The sequence below is a fragment of the Rhinopithecus bieti genome, unplaced genomic scaffold, assembly GCF_001698545.2.
Source record: "Rhinopithecus bieti isolate Rb0 unplaced genomic scaffold, ASM169854v2 scaffold_789, whole genome shotgun sequence".
Classification (NCBI taxonomy): Eukaryota; Metazoa; Chordata; class Mammalia; order Primates; family Cercopithecidae; genus Rhinopithecus; species Rhinopithecus bieti.
Window position 1 is genome coordinate 55,519 of NW_016803200.1, and position 8,731 is coordinate 64,249.

Here is an 8,731-nt window from a genome sequence, read left to right on the forward strand (position 1 = left end):
TACACATATAAAACAAGTCTTTGCCAACAATTCTGAAATAATTCTCTACTGCAACTAAAGTAATTTATTCCATCAGATCCAGGGCCTTGATTACTTTTCGAAGTGGTTTTTTTAGAAATTAGAGTGGAATACAAAGTTGTTTACTACTATGGAGATTTGATGATGTTCTAGAGGAAAATCGTGTAATACTTCTGATGGAAATTTTGCTCTTTGAGAGAAAAGAAAACCCCATGCATAGAACGCTCGCACAGGGAAGAATTCTTTCATTGCTTAGCTCATTTGTTGGAAGTATTAAGTTATAGGAATAAGGTAAATCTCTTCATTCACATATCTGTGAATATCATTTTGGCTTTAGTGAAAAACCATCAGCACTTTTAATTATTAGTTTGCTTATCCCTCCTCCTTTAGAGGGTGAACTGTTTAGTATTTAGGACAAGGGTTATTCTTTCAGTTCATATCTAGTATGTGGAGTAATACTTGACATCTTGTAGACAAGCAAGACATACGGAAATACGTGTTTTATCAATGTCTTTTATTCTCTGTAGTATTTTATTGTAAATCTTAAAAATGATCCATGATCTTCTACATCATCTAGTCTGGCCATCACACAAGTGCAGCTTCTTTATTTTAACATTAAGCCAACCACATAACTTCTCCATCTAACTCGTGCTTGAACACCGAGTGATGAGGTCTCACTGAGTTTTGGATATTGCTAATTTTATATCAGGAAAAATCTAATCCTAATTCTTTAATATGTTAGTCCTAATCTGCCCTTCCATAACTTGGGCCTGTTAATAATTCTTCAACCGAGTCACATCATGTATACATTTAATCTAAAGGAATTTAGCTCTGTACTTTATAAGAAAAGATAATGCAGGAAATTAAGCTCAACATTTGTAACAAAGAATGAAATAATCTTTGCCTAATGGTGTAGTAGCTTTAAAGTTTTGTCTACACTGCTGATAAAGAAGAGAAATGCATTTTGATCCCTGTTCATGTACATAGAGAGGGTTTACGGACATTCTCTTTAAAGAAATTGAAGAATTAACTAAGGGCCATAGAGAAATGTTAATAAATAGATACATTCATTTTGTATATAAATCAGGTACTTGACTAGTTATTTGAAGTATTTCCAGTAGTAGTTTGACCATATTCAATTACTGCTTTAACACTGTCTTTTAGATCTGATTCTTGGGTGCATCGTTCACTGTGTTCACAAGTTCACTTGTCATTGTTGTGATTCCCAGAATATGTGAACTCTTAAGACTGTGTCTTTTTAAAAATGTTTTAGCATCCCAATCTCTGCAGTTGATCCCCTAAGCATAGTACAACAGAAAAAAAGTTACAAAGACTGTAAAAAACTTGCTTGTGGTTTACTTTTAATATTTAAACAGTGAGGTTTGACCTTTACTCAACGAATACTTTGCAGTTCCTTCTTTGTAGAAGGCCTTTGCACTCTCAATTTTCTAGGTCAAATATTTTAAATCTGAAGTAAACATTATTGTAGCTTTGCATTTATTCTATTTACCTTGCCATGTTACTGTAGGCACACTTTACTTGAGGTATAGTCTTGCTTGACACAGAGTAGGTGTGCAAAAGTATTATTTCCTTTTAGTCAGTTAGCTAGTTTTTTCCCCAGCCAAGTAAAACAGGTACCTATTTTCTATACAGTTCAGCCTGTATTTTTTAACTCTCCTTAAAGTATCCCTCATTTCTGTGCTGTGCAGTTAGAAATATCATCTTAGGCGTTACTAGAGGACTTATTTCTTGAAATAGAGTGTTACTATAAGAGCAAATATTTTAAGCAAAAATAAAGCAAATGATATATAAATACAAACTAGTATTAGCATACAGAATCTATCTGTTCTGTAGTCTCATACCTCACATAAAATTCATTGTGAAATGGTGTCAGTTTTACCTGCTAAATATTTCTTAACTCTGCTCTTTGTTTTTTATATCTACCACACTAAGATGACGATCATCTCTTGTCTTGACATCCTAAGTAGCTGTTTTCTCTCCTGCCTCAGTGCCTTTACACAGTCTTTCTTTGCCTAGAATATTTTTCTTGTAGTTACCTTCTGTATATCCTTGAGATCTTAATTCAGACATCATATACTCCTTATAAAAGCTTTCTGTCAGGAAAGAGAACATACAAATAAGATTAATTATACAAATATATAATTACAGTCCTTTGACGGTGCTTCAAAGGAAAAATATAGAAATATGGAGGTATTGAATAGGGCCTAGTGCAATCTATGCATCCACAGAATGTTCTGAGGCTATAGCCATTATTTTGGGATCCTGTTACCATTTGTACCTTTGCCAAAGGAAAAGCTATTCTATTTATGACTACTATCTGTAAGCCTTATTTGTCTATTTGTCTACCACAAAAATAATCTTTATTTAATTCTTTTTTTTTTTTTTTTTTTGTCTCGACATCTGATCAGACCAAGAAGACTGAAGTCAATGGACCAAAAAGGAAATCATCAGACATCACTGCAAAAAGACTCCGACTCCCACGGAGTTTACAGACCATTAACATCACTGCCATCAGCCTCCCGAGCTAACTGGACATAACAAAGCAGACAAACTGAACACCATACGGCAACAGCAACGACGAAACATAGATATATATTATATAATTAAATATATTTAAGTAAAGAAAGAAGGGGTTTATCCACGGAGTTAAACAACAGAAGAATGGGTCATCAGAAAATCCAACTAGAACGATTAGTAGATAAAACCGACCAGTAATTCACGAGACCACAATAAACAAAGTAGAGCCACAGCGCCCGGCCTGGATGTATTTAATTCTTAATGCTTTCTGGGGTAGTAAAAATTTTTTTTATTGTTTTATGAACAGTATTTTCTCAAGTATAATAATTTAGGGAAATTGTAGAGTAGTTGTTTTGGATAGTTATGATTGTATATTTATTAATGATCTAATTTTGGGATGAAGAATTATGTCATAGACTATCTCAAACTTTGAACAGGGCTCTGTAACAGATACTGAAGCCACAACTAATTGATTTCCTTAGAGAGGGAAGAATGACCCAGCAGCAGCCTCTCTCCTTCCCCAGTTTGCTTCTATTCCCTCAAATGCTCATTGTTTTTTTCTCACTAACTCTACTATTAGCATTTAATTCCCTTTTCTGTTGTTAAATTTAAGGGGAAAATGAAATATTACTGCATATGAAAAATATTGAGTCCTTATGCTGTTCAGTAGCATTTGAGACTTAGGTTTTGTCTTGTAGGGATGGATTCATACATGTTCTGTTTCCAGATTTTTTTTTTTTTGTAGGGGAAGGGTTAGATGGAGGGACAATGTCACATAATTATATATTTTCAGTTTAAAGGGAAAACATTTTAAGTGGAGAAAATACAAACCCAAAGTAAATTTTCTCCTTGTACGTGTTTTAAAATTAACCATATTGTAGAATGCATAACGAATTGTTGAAGATAGAAATCAAATTTAATGTGGTTTTAGAAAAACTGAAAATACAGTTTTCAATTTCATAGTGTGTAAATATGCAGGTACCAAAGAGGTTCTGAATAGAATAATTATAGTAGACAGTTGTTAAAGAAGATTGATGAGGAAGAGAAATAAAATTAGTTGAGTGAAACTCCACAGTACTGAAAAAAAGGAAAGAAAAGAAGAACACTTGCTATATCACAGTGAATCACAGGAAAATCTTATAGTATTTATTATGTTCCTATCTACTGAAAAATAGTAAATAATCTATGTGTCATTCTTTGATTTAACAGAAAATTAAGTTATAATTAGTATAGCTATTATTTGTTAATAATTAGTAATAATGTCTGTGGCATTAGCCAATAGTAACACAAAAGAGATAAGAGGAACATAACATAGAGTAGATACGATATACAAAGGATAGATAAAAAAACTGAAATTACTAAAATAGAAAATAAAAAATAAATAGAAATGATTTAAGAAAAAACCCAAGAATTTATTCTTTGAAAAAAGTTAGCCTCTAAGAAGGCCAATTAAAAAAAAAAAAAAAAAAGGAAAGCACGATAGTATATTAAGAATTTTAAAAGGAGGACGGTATGGACAGAATTGAGAATTTAAAAACATTTTTAAAAGGGCTGCATTGAGCCTGTATGATGCCTTCATGGAGTTAGAAAAAGATGTCTCCTTTGGGCAGATGCAGTCCTGTGAATGCTTTTGTACAAATTAAATAGCAGCCTTGGGTTAGGACATTCATCTCAGTGATCAGAGTGTAGCTTGGTGTTCAGTCCACCCACTGCCTTGGCCAGGTACTTGTGTGTAGGGAACAACTTGTGGACATAATTAGAGATAAAATAGAGATTATTCAAAAGCCATGAAAATACTAAGAATAGTAATAAGTGATTAAGGAAATGTTAAAAGATAAAAGTTGAAACATGTTTTATGGCATTCACTGATAGCAAACTTGCAGGCTACCATCATGAACTCTGGAAGTTTGTAGACTACTGATAGGAAAATCTGATTTAGTAGGAGAGTTTTGCTTTATTTCCCAATGTTAGAAAGGCTTTCAAACATTTACACTTTTTAATAATAGCTTTGAATCAAAGCAATGTATGCTTTTTCCTTTTCTTTTTAATCAATGTATTACATACGAGTAGCGCTAGGCCTGCCTATACCAAATAATAACAATCTCATGAGTTCTTTCCAGACCTTCTTCCAATCCTGGTGGAAGCCAGTTTGGTTCTTAGTTGTTTCTTTTGCTTTACTTCTGTATTTTTAAATTATCTCTTGATCCAGTAAATAGATACTGTTAGGCCAAATAGTATTTTATAATTGCCTTTCTTGTATGTAAATAAATAAAATTTCTTAATTTGCATTGTTTTCTTCTTCTTCTTCTTTCTTCTTCTTCTTCTTGTTCTTCTTCGTTTGTTTCATATTCTTTACTAGTTTTTCTCTTACTTCCAACAGCTTGTTAAAATATATCCCAATTCAGTCAGCAAGGAAGCTGAGGTCTGATTAGATTCCTTTGTACTGCAGTCTATAAACTGCCTCTTAGTAGAAAGCTGTGGCCATCCTAGGGCTCATCTCATTTGTTTCCCTTCTTTTAGGGATTACACTCCTCTAGAGATCAATGTCTAAAAATGGTTGTTTCATGTATTTGTCCTGTTGTCTAGTCTTTTTAAACAGCAGCAGGTTATACTGTTTTTTTGTTAGTCCATCATGACCTGAAATGGAAGTCAAGCATAGATATTTTATTTTATTTTATTTTATTTTATTTTTTTTGAGACGGAGTCTCGCTCTGTCGCCCAGGCTGGAGTGCAGTGGCCGGATCTCAGCTCACTGCAAGCTCCGCCTCCCGGGTTTACGCCATTCTCCTGCCTCAGCCTCCCGAGTAGCTGGGACTACAGGCACCAGCCACCTCGCCCAGCTAGCTTTTGTATTTTTTAGTAGAGACGGGGTTTCACCGTGTTAGCCAGGATTGTCTCGAACTCCTGACCTTGTGATCCGCCCGTCTCGGCCTCCCAAAGTGCTGGGATTACAGGCTTGAGCCACCGCGCCCGGCCGCATAGATATTTTAACAAAATAAGAGTACCAGGTCCTGTTCTCTTCCCCTCATTGTTACCAACATGGATCTTGTGTAATACTATTAAGTAATTGCAAGTTTTAATCTTGTTTGTTGTTAGGTAGTAGGAAAAATCAATAAAGTGATTTTAAATTAGTTTTATTAGCTAAATAATAATTTACAACCAAGATTGGCAGACTTCTGTAGAGACCACATAGTAAATATTTTAGATTTTGTGTGCTGTACAATCTGTGCCACAGTGATTCAACGGTTATTGTATCATGAAGGCAGCCACAGATAACACATAAATGAATGAGCATGGTTATGTTCCAATAAAACCTTATTTATGGACACTAAAATTAGAATTGCATAGAATTTTAATTTGTCATGAAATACTATTGTTTTGATTTCCCCTCAGTCATTTAGTAATGTAAAGACCATCCTCAGCTTATGGGCTGACTAAAAACAAGCACAAGACTGGAGTTGGCCTGTGGCCCATAGTTTGTTGACAGTGATACAGATTCTTAAGCCTCATATTCTGTATTAATGTGATGGGAAATTGGGAACTTACTCATTGTTTCTGAGCTCCTCAATATTTCTGTCTTGGTTACCCAAAGTGGCAAAACTTAGTGTGATTTGTATTGGCAGGACTAAGGAACATAAAGTAGAGAAGTGGGTAGAAGAGGAAAGTAGAGAGGAAAGTGGGTTAGCTTTGGGAGTATAATGAATCTGTCTGAGGCACCAGCTTGTTAATTTCATTTATCAAGCATTTATTGCGTACCCACTGTTTGACACTGTGCTAGGTCCTATCGATACAAAGCAGTATGCAGCTTGGTCTTTGATCTCGAAAGGTGGGGAAGACAGTTAAGTTTTAAATATCTATTGGGGTAGGCATGGGACAAAGGGAAGCGAAGCTGGAGCTGCGGGTACTTTTTCTGCCTGCAGAAAGATCATCTTGTGCCCCACCTCCCTCCCCAGCTCCTGCAACACAAATGCCCAGTACACCATGGTTTGTGGGATACAATCCATTCAGTCATCTTGCCTACAACAACTACAGGCTGGGAGGGTACCCGGGTGCCAACAGCCGAGTCACGGCATCCTCTGGTATTACGACTCCAAAACCCCCATAGCCACCAGATAAGCCACTGATGCCCTACATGAGGTACAGCTGAAAGGCCTGGGACCAAGTAAAGACTTCCAACCCTGACCTAAAGTTGTGGGAGACTGGCAAAATTATTGGTGGCATGTGGCAAGATCTCAGTGATGAAGAAAAACAAGAATATTTAAATGAATATGAAGCAGAAAGAGTACAATGAATCTATGAAGGCCTATCGTAATTCCCCCACATACCTTCCTTACATAAATGCAAAAAATCGTGCAGAAGCTGCTTTAGAGGAAGAAAGTCGACAGATACAGTCTCGCATACGTGAGCATTTAGCTCTGCTGAAGATCCAGATGATCTGGATCCATACGTGAGCAGGAGAACCATACGTGAGCATTCAGCTCTGCTGAAGATCCAGATGATTATGATGATGGGTTTTCAGTGAAGCATACAGCCACTGCCTGTTTCCAGAGAAACCACCGCCTCTTCAGTGAAATCCTTAGTGAGAGTGTGGTGCCAGACGTTCAGTCAGTTGCTACAGCTAGAATGCAGGTCCTTAAAGGACAGGTCCAGTCCTTAATGGTTTATCAGCGAAAACCAGAAGCTGAACTTCTTCAAACAGAGGAACAACACCAGGAGGAGAAGAGGAAATTCCTGGAAAGCACAGATTCACTTAACAATGAACTTAAAAGGTTGTGCAGTCTGACAGTAGAAGTGGACATGGAGAAAGTTGCAGCAGACCGGCAAAAAGCAGGAAGAAAGGGAGAAGGTGGTGGCAGAGCAAGCTGAGTGCAGTCAGAGCAGCATCGTTCCTGAGGAAGAATAAGCAACAAACAAAGGTGAGGAGAAGAAAGATGATGAGAACATTCTGCTGGAGACAGAGGAGACACACCTTGAAGAAACAGCAGAGAGCCAACAGAATGGTGAAGAAGGCACGTCTACTACTGAGGACAAGGAGAGTGGGCAGGAGGGGGTTGACAGTATGGCAGAGGAAGGAACCAGTGATAGTAACATTGGCTCAGAGAGCAACAGCACAACAGTAGAAGAGCCACTGACAGATCCCTTACCAGAAGATGAGAAAAAAGAATAAATGTTGCCTTGTTTTATGTGTTCTAAATAGTTTTTTACATGAAAAAAATGTTTTTTGGTTTTTTAAAAAAGATATCTGTTGGGGTAAATGAAAATTTAGAATGACTAGACTCTGAAGTGTCTTTTGAAGATAAATACTTTTTTTAATTTTAATTTTAATTTTTTTTTATACCAGTGGTATCTGGTTACGTAAGTTCTTTAGTGATGATTTGTGAGATTTTGGTGCACCCTTCACCCGAGCAGTATACACTGGACCATATTTGTAGTCTTTTATCCCTCACCCCCTTCAGTCTTTCCCCAAAGTCCCCAAAGTGCATTGTATCATTCTTATCCCTTTGCATCCTCTCATAGCTTAGCTCCTACATATCAGTGAAAACATAGGATGTTTGGTTTTCCATTCCTGAGTTACATCACTTAGAATAATAGTCTCCAGTCTCATCCAGGTCATTGCAAGTGCTGTAAATTCATTCCGTTTTATGGCTGTGTAGTGTTCCGTTGTGTATGTATATACACACCACAGTTTCTTTATCCAGTCGTTGATTGATGGGCATTTGGGTTGGTTCCCCGATTTTGCAGTTGTGAATTGTGCTGCAATAAACTCGTGTACAAGTTTCTTTTTCAAATAATGACTTCTTTTCCTTTGGGTAGATACCCAGTAGTGGGATTGCTGGATCAAATGGCAGTTCTGCTTTTAGTTCTTTAAGGAATCTCCACACTGTTTTCCATAGTGGCTGTACTAGTTTACATTCCCAGCAGCAGTGTAGAAGTGTTCCTTGTTCACCGCATCTGCGCCAACATCTACTGGTTTTTGATTTTTTTATTATGCTCATTCTTGCAGGAGTAAGGGGGTATCGCATTGTGGTTTTGATTTGCATTCCCCTGATCATTAGTGATGTTGAGCATTTTTTCATATGTTTGTTGGCCATTTGTATATCTTCTTTTGAGAACTGTCTATTCATATCCGTAGCCCACTTTTTGATGTTTTTTTTTTTTTTTTTTTTTTTTTTTT

The 8,731-nt window shown here is 36.4% G+C and overlaps 1 protein-coding gene and 1 pseudogene across 3 annotated transcripts in view; both read left to right on the plus strand.

The window, feature by feature from the left end:
- The window catches only part of CWF19L2 (CWF19 like cell cycle control factor 2), a 125,724-nt gene that overhangs the window by 50,598 nt on the left and 66,395 nt on the right, over positions 1-8,731 (plus strand). The window lies entirely within an intron of this gene.
- Positions 6,509-7,723, plus strand: LOC108527511 (SWI/SNF-related matrix-associated actin-dependent regulator of chromatin subfamily E member 1 pseudogene; annotated as a pseudogene).